At 41.9% G+C, this 14,611-nt stretch overlaps 1 protein-coding gene across 7 annotated transcripts in view; it reads left to right on the top strand.

The window, feature by feature from the left end:
• ZMIZ1 (zinc finger MIZ-type containing 1) overlaps window positions 1-14,611 on the top strand; it is a 344,499-nt gene that overhangs the window by 15,759 nt on the left and 314,129 nt on the right. Inside the window, exon 1 of one of the 7 annotated variants that reach the window (XM_061380028.1) lies at window positions 10,263-10,454. The exons of the other annotated variants lie outside the window; for them this stretch is intronic. The gene's annotated coding sequence lies outside the window, so the exon portion shown is untranslated. Of the gene's footprint in view, window positions 1-10,262; window positions 10,455-14,611 lie in introns of those variants that run through there. 7 annotated transcript variants of the gene reach the window in all.

Genomic DNA, 14,611 nt, shown 5'->3' with positions numbered 1-14,611 from the left:
TGTCTGAGAGAAGTTATTTTTCTGTGGGTTTATGTGTTATTTTTCTGTGTTTGATATTTAACGTACAAAATATGTTCACACACACGCTCATGTGCTTTTTTGTTCTGTTGGACCTAACAGCTCTTCCCTGTTTCATTTGATTTAATGCTGAAATAGCTGAAGGGTGCCATTCATTGGTTGTACGTGCAACTGCTGAAGCTTTGCTGCTAGCAGCAGAGGGCTTTGACTGTGTTGTCCCTGGCATGGCCATGGTCCTGATACCTTCCTTGTCCTCTCTGCAGACAGGACCTGCAGAGGGAAAGTATGTAGGTGCTCTGGGTCCCATCTGTGCCACTTGTCTCTTCCTTTGGAAGACGGTGAGAAGCTGTATCTTGGAGGTGGTGCTGGCCATGCCACTGGCATGGGGTTGATGGGCAGCAGGAAAGGTAGTGAGACATGGGAGCAAGGGGCCATCATTATGTCAGGGTGGGTGGCTTTAGTATGGGACAGCATCTTTTATGGTTTTCCTTATTCACTTCTGGCTAGGAATAAACAATACAGTTAATACTGTGGGAGCTGTACCATGATGCCCAGTATAAACATGTGCTAGTCTTTGAGAAATATGGATGATTGCTGTTTTCATCCTCAGCCTGTGGTTTTGCACTGTTAGGGCTGCTTAAGCCTCTCTGTTCCTTGCTGCATGTTATTCCCACCCTTATGCTGCATTAGCATCAATGTTTGTGCAGGTGCATGATGAATCAGACTGGTGAACTGATGAACATGAAAACAAAAAATACTTTTGTGTTTATGTATAGGTTCTTCCTTCTCTCCTCCAGCCCCTTGGATCAGCTCTTCAGTCTGCTTCCCTGCATCGCTGCAGAAATCGCCGTGCAAGCACCACGTGGGCAGCAGCAGAGGACTGGGAAGCTGAGTTGCATGGCAGGCGTGGAGGTGGGAAGAAGTGCTTTAACTGGCACTCCTGCCTAGAAAAGTCAGATGGATCCACAGCCTCACAATTAGCAGAAAATAATAAACCCAGCTCATAACTAGATTGGATCAGGTGATTAAAACCACAGTATTTTGATTTGCATAAACTTGTTTTCCTATTAGTACCAGGACATCCATTGCTGGGGGCAGGTAGATTCTCTCTCAATAAAAACATAAATTGCATGTAACCTTCCCTACATTAGGCACTACTTGTCATCTGTTAATACAGCCACTGGAACTGGGCAGGAGTCCTGAAAACAAGAACCAAAGAGAGCTCAGCTCTGCAGGACCATGCCCACAGCTGGTTGCTGCCAGAAGCTCTTCATCAAGTGTATGAGCTTTGGAGGCTGGAGCCTTCTGCCAGTTCCAGCAAAGCAACCTGGAGAAGTGAAGTGATGCTGGAAACACAGTCTCCAGCTGCATTGTTGGTCTGTGGTTGAGGGCACCAGGGAAGTGTGGTCTTACACCTCCTTATGCCCAGCCAGGCTGTATGGGAGAATCCTTGTTTTGGTCTGGTCTGATGCTCTCCTGGGGTTGGGATGGGTAGTCTGGGATTACTGGAGAACCTGAGCTTTTAAAACCCTCTTGATCCTCCTGTGAAGTGGGATGGAATGTGTGAGCTGGCACTGAAACCTGCGGTGGTACATCCTGCTGGTTGTTAGTTCCTCCATTTCAGACAAAGTTCCCCCCCACTGTGTGGCTCTTAGAAATGTTTGCAGACAGTGACTCTGGTTTCCACAGAGTGGAAGCTCTAATGTGGATGGTATGGGACACTTCTTTCTTTTTTTTTTCCTTTTTCATTTGGACAAACTGTGTTTTGACTGAAATGAATTATTTCCTTTTCTGTCAAATCGGGTCATTGGAACTTTATACCATATAGTTCAGCAAGAGGTAGCACTAAGCTTGAAGCCCATCCTCACCCACGGTTGGTGTGGCTAGCAGACCTATCTGTGGTGGAAAAATCAGCAGTGTATTGTCACAAAGGCTAAAGCCTGCAAGGGGAGCTAGGCTCCTGTTTGCAGTGCTGAAGTATTCCAGCTGTCATCTGCTCTTCCCACCTTTCCTGCAGGGAGCCAGCAGCTGGTGGGCCACCTCCTGTTGGTGTCAGTGCAGGGTAGGCCATCCAGCACAGGCAGCTCCTCCAAGGACCAGCTGCAGCAGCCTCTGGCTCCCTGCCTCTCCTGCTCCCAGCTCAGTTTTTGCAGATTTAGAGCCTCACTTGGGGGCTGAGGCTCTGTAGAAGAAGCTGCACTGAAATGGTGCCTTTTGCACATCAAGCAGTGCCTGCCACGGTGGGAGCCCTGCCTGGTGGCTGGAGCTGCTGGGCACCTTGATAATATGAATAACCCGTACCATTACACAGTGTTCTTTGAAATGCCGGTTGTGATTTTAAAGTACTTTTCCTTATGTTCCTTAAGGACCATGGCGCACTGTGTTTCTTTGCTCTCTGTTTCTAGTGTTGTTTTGTTGCTCTTGAGTGTGGGGGCTTGAGCTGACAGAGCAGCCTGCAAGTGGCCATATCATCTCAGGGACTGTAGAATAAGTCATTCTGGCTGGCTTGTGCGTGTAGATGAGTTACATCTGTGGGGTGCCTTATGGTCCTGTGGAATTAAATGTTCTTTGTGATTATTTGGCACATGTTAGTTATTAAGGGATGTTCGTTCTCTTTATGCCTTACTCTGATGAGCTGCCTCAGAGCTGTTGGACAGAAATGTGTGAAACAGTCATCTTCAGCTTTTGGAGAAAATGTCCCTAAGTAAACCAGGAAACTAAAACTGGCCCGTGTTTGTGGTCACTTAAAGCAATTTCAGTGAAGTATTCTCCTGACACATTCATAATAGCTGCAGTTAACAAGTACTACATGTACAGATAACCTGGGTCTAGGCTTTGTCCCTTTGTTGTGAACAGATTTTAAGTAGACTGCTGTTTGGAGTGCAACACATTATAAAGATTTTGATGAAGAAAATCACATTCAAACTGGAATACAGCTGATAACTTTGTATGCAGATGTTCTCTACTGCCAACCTTTATTGTAAAATAGCTTTTAATAGCTCCAATTACTTTTTAGAAAATTTGAAAAATAAGTTATTCTCAGATCTCAGCAAAAAAAAAAAAAAAAGTTAAAGATATTAATTGTGAGTATCCTCAGGTCTTGACTTAATTTTCTGTCAAAATTCTGTTTTTATAAAATCCGAATTCTTGGAAAACGCTTTTTTTTACAAAGCAACCAATTCTTGAAAATGCATGAAACAGGCACCTGTTCCATTAAATGCATTCTTTTTCTGAAAACATGACATTTTCAAATAATATTAAATGAGCCTACGCTGATATCTCCAAATTATTTGAAGTTTTTGAAGTTTTACAGTCCATTCCTAAAAATCAAGGGCACAGGTTCATTTGCAGAGGTTTTGCTTTTTCGTTTTGATTGGTACTTTTAATTATATTCTGAACAAATCACCATACTCAAATCTTTCTGTGTGTCAAGATAGTAAGAGTAACATAGCATAAGCCTCTTCCATATTCATTGTGATATTTTGTAGCTGTATCTGCTGAGCAGCACTGATTGAATTTAGTGAAATTGTGGTATTTAAAATCCTTTTCATTAATATATTAAACTCTCAGCATATTATTGAAATTAGTTTGTACACAGACGTTTGATTTTCCTTCTCTAACCTTATCCATGGCAAGAGATTGTTTGCGTCCATTGATTTCACATTAGGCACGTTTGGGCTAGAATTTGATGGGGTGCTGTATTCCAGATTTCAGAAATTAATGGTGAGACTTCAGTGAATTGCAAATTAATAAAAAGTTGTAGAAGGCATTAATTACACTGAAGCACAAAATAAATACTGAATTATCTTTTTAAAGAGAAAACTGTTGGGGGGATTTTGACTGTTGGTGAATCACTCAGTCAGTGGTTGTGGTTTTAAAGCCAGAATGCATACACTTTAAAGAATTTATTTTTGTTACTACCAAAGGCTCTATACAAACAGAGGAAACCAGCAGATAGCTGGTCTATGGGAGGAAATAGTTGAAGTAGCTAAGTGCAAGTGCTATCAAATGCATAAACCTCTAAAGTAACGTTCGTATGACCATCGTTAAATTTAAATGTTTCTTATGACACATGCCGAAGAGGGAAGAGGCTAGAAAGTATGGTGTTTAAACTGTCTGAGCCTTGTGCGCAGCTCAACTTCCCAGTGTTGAAAGAGCAGTTTGTTTTCCGAAGTGGCTTTTTTTGTTTGGTTTGAGCTGTTCCCCCCTCCCTGTACTTTATGAGTTGAAGGGGAAGGTAAAGAACATGCTCAGCTGTGCTTCCTGGGAATGAAGTGCTGTTCCTTGCTTGAGGGAACCAGGAAGGGAATGCTGCTGCTCACACTCCGAAAACTTCCTTTGTATTTTTCCAAGTTTTAATAACTGTGAAGAAAACTTAGATTAGACTACTAAAACATGTTGGGTGTTTTGGGGGCTTTTTTTGCTGTGCTTTTTGGTTTAGTGTGGTAGGGTGTTGTTTGGTTTTTTTAATTTTGTTTTATTTGTTATATTTGTTGTTTTATGCTCCCTTAAACCCCCCTGCTTGTAGAGGTCTGGGGTTTATCTCTGTGCACATCAGGGAAATAGCTACTGAGGCACATGAGGTGCCTTGTTGCTAGCTCTCATCTAACTGCTATATAAGTTTTTGTAGGAAGAGAGTAAAACAGGTTTAAGGCATCCGTTTAGTATCCTGTTCAATTTAGTCTGTATGAGATTTCACAATATGTACAGTTATTCAAGTTTCAGTCTATTTCTTTGACGCTGTTCTTGCAGAACGCTAATCACTTAAAAGCAGCTTTGGGTTTTGGGTTTGGATTTCTACACTGCTGCTCCTGTGTTTACAAGCCAGACAATGCAGGATAGGGATAACACATGAAACTGAGAAAGCAGCTCACTTCGTTGTCCCCAGTCACTCAAGAACCAGGTGATATTCTGAGCACAAGGGAGGAAAATCAAAGTCACAATCCTGTAAATATTTATGTACATAGTTAAAGTTAGACGTAAAAGTATTTTTTTTAACTTACTTGGACTCCTTGCACGTAAGAACGTGTGTAAATATTTGCAATCTGGAACCTATTTCAGATTTTTAAAATATTTTCAAATAAACTTTTAAATGCTTCAAGGCCCTGTGCTGCAGGAGGTGCATTCAGACAATGCAAAACCAGCCTCCTGGGTAAACTGCTCCCAGCACCAGCAGGCAAGGTAACAGCTGGCTTACCAACCTGCTGGAGTCTTTTGTCTACGTGTTCAGACTCTCTCCAGCAAGAGTTAAGCGTTCAGTTAGAGGGCAGGAGGCTTGGCTTTGGGTCACTGAACTCGGGGCTGTGGTTGTCTGATTCAGCTAATTCTTCCCCTCCAGACTTCTCAAGTAACTTTGAACAGATTGCTTGGACTCTTGAGTGCCTGGGCATCCCAGTAATAAAATGGGGTTTATTACGCAACCTTCCATCTCTTGCCTGGGCTTCCCCAGTTCTGCAGTAGCTGGTTTCACAGTGCTACTGTAAGATAAATAATTTGTGAAGTCCCTGGAAGTACAGGTCACATACAGGCTGGGCTACCTGGAATTCAGAAGGAATGCCTTTTTGTTAGGGTCTCAAAAGCTCAGCACTTACCGGTCTTTGTCTTGAGAGCTGTGGGTTTTACTTACTGATTAGATCCTGGTGTGAAGGAAGCATTGTTATCCTAGCAACCTGCCTGTCTTCATTTGGGCTTTTAGATTATTGTGTGGCGTATGTGTATATATATATATATTTTTTTTTTCTTAGTAGTGATTGACTGAAAACACGTGCAAGCCAGCCATGTGCTGATGTTGCACCGACTCCAGCTCTCACCCACCCACCCACTTTCCTTCCTTCCTTCCTTGGAGAGCTGGCAAACAAATTACAGCCTCAACGCGTGTGCTGCTCAGGCAACGGCCCGCTGGGGAAATGGATGGGGGAGAACATTTGGATGCCAGATCAGTGTCTCATTAGGCATTTCTTAGTGTATTTTACAAGTCTGCGGACAAACAGTAGTTAAGAGTCAGATGGAGAAAAATTTATATGCTCCCTGAAGGAAAGGGAGGGCTGTGGAGTCTGCTGGGGGATAGGCAGGGGTGTTGCAGCTCCACATAGGCTGGTCCCATATGGTCATTCAAAGATGCAGTAGTGTGCCCTAAAAGCTTATGGTCCGGAAGGGGTGGGTGGCTCTCCTGATCTCCTGATGACAAGTTTCAAAATGCCAGATTAATTCATTATTTTCTGCTTAGATAAGAGGTTTAACAACAGATCCTGCCAAAATGGTGGGGGATGTGTGTGTTGCAAGTGTGAAATTGGGCTGAGTCTACCCCAAACCACCTCAATGAATGGTAATTTGGAAAGTCCTATGGTTGAATCAGATGACTTCAAATGTGTTTTTAAGCAAGGGTTAAAGGAAACATTAAGCTTAGGTTTCCTTGTTGCTGGCATTGCTGTTTTACGGTATTAGAGTCTTAATGGTAATGTTTTCCTTTCTTTTTCACAAACAAGATGACCTTGGCAGTTAATGACCTGCTTACAGTCTTTGGCATGGCTCTCATGGGGAGGGGGCGTTTGTCATGTTTATTCAGTAATTTCAGGTTACAGAAAGAGATGCTGGACACTGGCTGTGAGGAGGCAGCAAGCAAAGCGGTATAAAGGGACCTCGGATCCAGGAAAAGGAGGAGGCTGCCTTAGTTTTTTTTTGGGGGGTCCCCCTCAGTTTACACAATGCGGAAGCTGGGAGGGGTGGGCTGGAGGGCATGGTGGATGCTGGTTTCGGGTGGGTCCGCACAGAGAGGCAGTGCAGCTGCCTGGCGCTGTGGAGGCAGGGAAGAGCAGCTGGTCCCCTGCCAGCGCACTCGGGTGCTTTTGGCTGTGCAGCTGTAAGCTGAATGGCTTTGCCTCAGTGGAGGAAAGCTCGTCCCTCCACACCCGTGTAACCACACTGTACACAGCAAAGCGGGGCCCAGTGATGGAGGGGATGTGGGCCAGCAGCCCTGCCACTGCCTCAGCTGCTCTGCAGCAAAGAAATAGTTAAATGTGGCTGTGAGTCTTCTATATATCAAAAAAGCCACAGATAAGTAGTAACAGGCCTTCCTGACCCACATCACATTAACTGGCCAGAGAAATGGTTAGTGAGCTTGGTCTGCTAATACTTGGCACTGTGCTTTGCGTACTGCAGCTGCAGTGCTGCAGTCAGGAGCTTAATGAATAAAACCGAAGCTCAGAACTCTTGGGTCTAAGGTTTTGTTATTTTTGTGGGAGGAGAGAGGGATAATTAGTTGACCGTTTTTTTTCTTAATCCAGGGTTACCGTACAAACAGGTGTTACATGTGAATTGCTGCAGTGGTAATCAATAGGCTGGTGCCTTGGAAAGAACTTCTAACTTTGGAATGAGTAATTTGCTTTTTAAGTTGTTTGGTCACTTTTAGCTAGGTGTTGGCAATGAGGAAGGCCTGGGTAAGTGGGAGAGAATCATCAGGCAGGTCGATGGAGGGCTCCTGTCGTCAGTGCTGCCGAAGGGGTAGTGGGGAGGCTGCAACCACGTGAGCAGTAACTTTATTTATGTTGGTCTGGTTTCAAACTGTCACAGTAAATCTATTTTCCTTGTCACTTTGTAAATCATTATATAGGATTAGGCCTTTTACCAGCATTTAGGAATTCTGCAGTCATTTTAAGGACTTTCCCCCTCCCTGGCTCAGCCGAGCATTTCCTATTCTTGCTGGTATTCCTCACTATTTAAATAACGCTGGGCCTGATGAGGAAATGGTCTCTGGAAGGCAACCGACATTTTCAAAAGGGCTGTTCCACAGAGGAGACTTTGAACTGTGCTAACGCTTTAAAAGTTAAATAATATTTTGAATGTTATAGTTCTAATGTTTTCCTATTGTCATGGGAGACTTGGATCAAGTCCCAGGATTGTGGTTAACTTTGCCTCCATGCTTAGGCCTTATTATTATGCTTATTTATTACCAGTGAACTTAAAGCGACTTCACTTTTTTTTTTTTCTTCAACTCTTAAAATGAAGACTTTTTTTTAAAGGGCTTAAGTTTTGTTTAATTTTTAGTGGATGGGTGATGAGGATAAGCCATCTCTTGGGGGTGACAAGGGCTGTGCCATGGCTGCTGGTGCCCCAGGGCACCCCACACCCCTCCAAGCTGTGTGGCAAGGGTGTGAGTCTCCCTGCGGCACCTCTGGAGCAAAAGCAGTGGAGGTAATTAAAAAAAGCTGTGTGGAAGGCTCAGATGCCATACATGGAGGTCAGAATTAGTCCTTTGACCATCAAAACCGAGAGGAGGTGAGCTCTGCTCTCCTGAGGCATGGGCTGCTGGGCCATACTTACCCTCCTGACATGACAGAGGTTTGGCCCTGTCCTGGCCAAGGCCTCCATCTTGTGTGCAGCTGGCTGTGGTGAACTGGGCAGATGACATTTGTGAGCTGCTGGGGGCTTGGGAATGCCTCAGCCCCTGAATGTGAATGGCCCTGCATTCACCTCGTGAAACGGAACAGCACAAAGGTCCCTTCCAGCCCAAACCATTCTGTGACATTGTGAAAGGTTTAAGCTCACATGATGGAGGACATGGCTCAGGTTGTTGGTTCATCACAAAATGAGTCCATTTTCATGGAGGGGCCTACTAGAGGTGAAGTTTAAGGAGCAGTTTTGATGAAACAAGATTTTTAGGAAATAAAGTTAATACTTTAAGGCCATTTATGCAGTTAGGAAGCTCTCAGAAAGCTGTATGGACTATGATAATAAAACTCACCACGCTGTTGCGTGCTGATCGGATCATGACCTTCATTGTTAGGCATGGGTTTTTCCTGTCGTCATTGCCCCCGGGGATTTATTTGGCACAAGGTATGATTTATTTGGCATCACGTAATCTGCGTGCGGTAGTCATGAACCCTTGCTTTGAGGACGCAGGGTCTAGGGCTGCCGTTGGTCAGTGCAGTCTCCCAGGGCCCATCTTCCATTAGTATGTACTTCCTGCCTGTTCCCAGGAGCCTAATCATTAATATAATAATATGTAATAATGGCTTATCAGACCAGATTACGTTAATGTAACTTGGTTTTACCATAAGTCAGTGTACGTTAAAAAGGTTTGTTAGTTTAAGTTGAAAGCTGGGTATGTTTCTCTGCTGAATAAATGTTCCTTTCCAGCTTCTTAAAGGACAGAAATCCTTTTCTGTTTAGCAACGTTCAGTGTCTCCTAAATGCAAAATAAATGTGGTTTGTTTCATCGTTGAGTTTTTTGGCCCAGGTAAAAATTTAATAAATGAAGCATGAGGCAGAGGAAGGGGAAGAACCTAATCAGATGCTAAAGAGACTTCATGAATATTAAGTACTTTCCACTTAAGCAGTCTTTTTAATAATCTGAAACATTAATAGTGGTATGACTGCCTGTGTCTACACCAGCTGTATAAGAGAGATAAAAGTCCTAGTTTAACGTGATTTTTATCAGCTTGCTCATGCTAGTGTTCTTCCTACAGTAGTTGTCAATTTGCATGTTGGAAAACAGCTTTCTAACAAACAGGACTGGCTGTATGTGCAAATAAACAGTGTGTCACTTGGTTCTTGATCTAGGGAATAATGGAGTAACTGATGGTAGTTCAAATACTTTGGGGTTTTTGTTCCAATCCCTCCACCCAAGGTAATTCAGCCTTAGTGCCTAGAGTTGTACTTAGTGATTCAAGAATAAACCTGTAAATGCATGTTGAATATTTTCTGGTAACTAATTATAGGAACTGTTTGTTCCCAAGTTAATGAATTCACTGTTAGTTGCCTGCATTCAGTCTATTGCATGTATTGCAAAGTAATGAATGTGATTTTTTGGGTTTGTTTATGTGTGTGTGTGTTGTAAATGTAAGCTGTGCCAATAAAGCAAAAAAAGGTTTGGTTGGGACTGTCCTCTAAACTGTCTGGATATTTAAATTTATGCATCAGGAAGATACTTGGAAGATTCTGCTTCCTCAAACCAGTTGTGTTTTCCTGCCTGGCTTGCTTCTTTTCTGGATATCCCAGAAAGGAATACTAACAAAGTACCTGTCACATTTGCTACTAGGTACAGTGTGGGTGAAAGCTTAATATGTGTTTAAGTGGATAACTAGATACTGTTTAAAAACTAAAAAACCCAACAACAACAACAACAAAAAACACAACCCACACTACACCTCCTGCTTTGGGCTTGTCTGTTCAGTTTCCTGCTCAGAAGGGCCAGTCTGCTCTGCCCTTTCCTCCGACATTTCTGCTCCTGTTCGGGAGCTGCTGAACTGTTTGCTGTACTGACTGAAGTGAGCCCTTCGCGTTTGCAGGCTGTGTTCTGCAAGGGATTAATAGCAGCTGAACTGTCCCTCTGGCATGCATCGGGTGGGCAGTCAGGAGCACGGCTCTACCTCTAAACTTGGGGATTGAGACACAGTTAAGGCTGGGATCCATTTTAGATGATACCATAATGAATACAGGTAATTCTTCTGTCCAGATATGTTTGCTCTTTGCTTGGGGAGCAGAGCCTGGGAATAGGATGCAGGTTAAGCCAACTTCATCTATGTTCCTCAAAGCTGAATAGCTGCATGCTTCTAAAATAGAGGACTGCAAGCATACAAGAAAGAAAAATGGAGCGGCATTTCCTACCACTTACTCTTGTGTAAGCTCCCGGCTGCAGTACACATCTGGAAGCAGCTTGTTACTCTTGGTGCATTTGCTAGTGATTATCTTTGGGTTTTTTTTTCTGTAGTGCTTGTAATCTGAGATCTTGCTGTGAAGTTGGGAAGGAGTTTCTGTATGAGCAGATACCGTACTTTCTTCTGTAGCAAGTTTTCTAAAGCATTCATACTGATCAGTTTGAAAATCTATCTCCTCTAATAACTCAAATTCATTTTTTGCAGAACTCATAATCATTAAATTGCTGTTGTCAATAAAAAAATAAAAGCTAAACGGGAAAGGATCTCATTCTGCTTCTGCAGCAGTTTTTGTTTGTTCCATTTGATATATTCCTCTTGTCACTATGTTGCAGACCTTGTCTATCAAAATAAGTGGGTAAACCACTGTTAATACAAGTGCTTGAAAATATTTTGTTTATGACCTTTGGAAAAAATGAAGTTATGAGATTAAATATAGAGGAGGAAAACTGTATTTCTCTCTTGCTTTTGGGAGGGAGATACGGAGCTTTAAAATGACTTTTATTGAAACTGTGACAGAATTTATTTGTTCTCTTCCAAACCTAAGAAGTGGAAGCAGTAGTGCTCTGTTAGGTATCTTTGCCAGGCTTGCTGAAAATAAAAAAATAAAAGACAGGAAAAGCAGCACCTATTCTGGGAATGGATGCTGGATATCTCTTGGAGCTCCTTTCCCAACTTGACACTGGAAATTTCAAGTTAGGTATGTGTTTAAAATAGTTATGATTCAAAAGAAACCCTACAAGTTTGGTTTATTACATTGCATCTTTTTAGTAGCTGTGATAAGTCATTAGTGTGGTTTTTAAGTGAAGAGAGTCTCCTGGGATGAAAAGGACAGACTACTGTGGGCTATTTGCTGTAAAGAACTTGTGTAGTCTTTATTTATGGTACCCGTGGAAACCATTGCAGCCTGTATGGTCGTATATTTTTAAGTTGTCGTGTTGCCCCCCATTCATGTCTGTATCCCTGAGCCCATTACATCTTACCTAGTTTCAATAGCAGGGATTTCTGAGATTTTTTGAAAACTGTTTTGTTCTTTTTTTTTCTTTTTTTTTTGAGATGTCTGTCTGTAGCTTTCTTGGCCAAATTAGTGAATATCAGCAGCGTGCACTGTTTATCACACCATAATGCATAAGCCCTTTTAGTTATGGACCAAGAGCTCATGGGGCACACAGGGGCATCTGAGTGATTTGGAGCTCTCCTGGAGGGAGAAGGTGTGGCATGAAGCTGTGATAACCATCTTGTGCTGTAGTGTTTTGTGCATCAGCTGTGTAGCATTTTTAGTTACTGCTAAAATTTGTGGTAGGAAGCTGCCTGAAATTAAATGTAAGAGACTCTGTATAATAATAAAATCAATTGGACTGTTTCCCCAGTAATTCTAGAGACTGATGCATCATTAACATTGGTAATACAGTGGCTGTCAGATCACAAACTTCTCAATAAATGTGCAGCTGGCAGGCTTTGATGGAAATTGGAGGCAAGCAGAGAATGAGATTTAGGGCTTTGATATATGGGGTGTCAGCCATGTGATGAAGTTTTTATCAATTTCTGTCACTTCTGTCTGTTATGCTCACTGCATATGTGGTCTTCCTTGCAGTTTCTGGTGGTGGCTGAAATGATTACTGCACCTTTTTAATGTTTAGTAATAGAGATAGAGGTTAAAAGAAGAGCCAACTGCACTTTTAAATAAATTGTTCTGTATATGGTGGCATTACAATAAAAAGGTAATGCAGTGATTGACTGTTACACAGTTAGTGATTTATTAGCCATGGTAGTACTGATGGAAACAGGAAGCAGAGGTAGTCGTCAAGGATCTTGCACGAAAACAATAGCAAGGCAGTTGTTCAGTATCCTAATTAACAACCTGTACTGAGGAGGCATCAGGAGAACCAGATAAGTAGCTTTCCCAGTCATTCTGACTCTGTTTTATCATGTTTGTATTTTAAACTGCTTAGTAAACTAGAATTTCTCCATATCTTTAGATTAACACATTTGAAAGACTTCTAGACCTATAGCAGTTACTTGAAAAAATCAAATGGGTATGTTGCTGATCCCTGTCAATGTTGATTTAGGTCATTATTACATAAATCTCTGGGAAGTGGCACAAATATCTGCAACATAAAGGAAAAATAAACAAACTAGTTTGCTAAGAGTAAATACTGATAAGGATGTTTAAATCTGAACACCATCCACTTCTACATTGTGAAGAACACAAGCTTTTGTCATGGGCTACTCAGCTGGGTGTGTTTTACAACAAAATGATGTCTCCAGAAATATGAAGCAAGCCTTTGCCTATCACAGGGGTAATTTTATGACTTTGCATCACATTAGCAATACCTTTGTGTGGCTCTGGGCCAAAGTTGGCTGAAATGGTGTCCCAGCTGTAACTCCTTGCAAGCAGTATAGGACAAGGGTGTGCACTTTGAGCTGTGCTGTTGCAGGGAAGGGCATTCCCTCTTGCAGAGTTGTTAATTTCTGATTTCAGCAAACTTTGGGAGAAGATGTTTTTCTTGTTTGGAATTTTTACATAAAAAGGTGAGCATGCAGAGGCTTTATACATAAACCAATAAAGCACAATATTTTCTCCCTTTTCCTACCTCCACACATTCTTCCAGGGAGGACGTAACTGGTACTTTTCATGCCTGAAATCCCATGGAAATTATTAGTAATGTAATCCTGCATAAAATACATTACAGGAGTTTAGTTAAAAGAAATACCCTTTAAAAATTGATAGCCTGATTCTCTGTGGGCAGATAACAAATTTAAAGAGGAAATTTTTTTCAGCATAACCCAGGTCTTTTTCTGTAGTTGGGAGCTGGCTGATGCCTTATCCACATATCTGGGTTTGCTGCCGTTTTAGTTGTGATGATTTTAGCTGTGATAATTCTTTGAACTGTGGTCAACTTGCAAAAGTTTGAGGGAAAAGTCTTTGGCCTATTTTGTCCCCTTGGGATTGCATCTGCACAAAAGCAGTTTTTAGTTCTCAACACCTGCAGAGAAGGCAGGTAATATGTATGATGATTCACTGATGCCCCACGTAGCTTAGAGGTGTTCCTATAGGTTGTAAATATTTAAGACTGTATGGGCATGATGGCAGTTTTGGGCAGGGTAAACAGAGGATTTTGTTATAAGCACTTACAGGAGTTGCTGCATCTGTGAGCCATGGGTTGAATGCCTCAAATGATCTAGTAATTTATCTGTCCCAGGAATTTGCAGTGCACATTGGTGCTGAGCAAGTTGCAACAGCGTAAAATGAAGAATTGTGGTCCAGGGATATAAAAAAAAGAACACACACACCCCACCCCACCCCGATTTTTTATTTTTTTTAATCCATATATTTTATGAAAGCAGTGATATTTCGCTACTAAAGTTGTTTGTTTCCTGGATTATAGGCCACAAGAATTGGAGCAAAGATTTTGATTCTTAACCCTTTCTGAAGTCTGAAATGAGTAATATGCAGAGTAGAGGAATCTGGAAACAGTATTTCCTGGGAAGATTTTATTCTAGTTGTAACTAGTTTACTCAGTGTGTATTTAAGTCCTCCTGTGGTCCTAAACCTATCTGTTTGCTTTTCTCCTGTTCCCACTTCCCTTGGAGCCCTAGAACTGGAAGCTGTGTTTAGAAAGAAAGCTACAATGCAAGCACAAACTTTTCTTGCAGGTACATGCATGTGGCAGATTTGCTACTTGTTTTTTAAAAACCACTGCTGGTTCAAATATAGGTGCTTCCCCTTGTTCTACTCATTGATAACTATCAATTTCCTTAATTTGGGATAACTGGAGACATACATGCATGTATATGTGTGTATATATATATATAGTAGTTCTGATACCATCTGTATATTTGATTTTCTTAAAATGTTGCTGTCAGAGGCTTTTTGGTAGTGCATTGTTTTTATTTTTTCATCTCATTTTTCTTTCTTTTTCTAACTTCTCAATTTCTGT

This window comes from Neopsephotus bourkii, unplaced genomic scaffold, assembly GCF_033783945.1.
Source record: "Neopsephotus bourkii isolate Nb327-2 ecotype Australia unplaced genomic scaffold, CSIRO-AGI_Nbou_v1 NB_1783, whole genome shotgun sequence".
Taxonomy (NCBI): domain Eukaryota; kingdom Metazoa; phylum Chordata; class Aves; order Psittaciformes; family Psittacidae; genus Neopsephotus; species Neopsephotus bourkii.
This window is presented reverse-complemented; position numbering and strand designations above follow the sequence as displayed.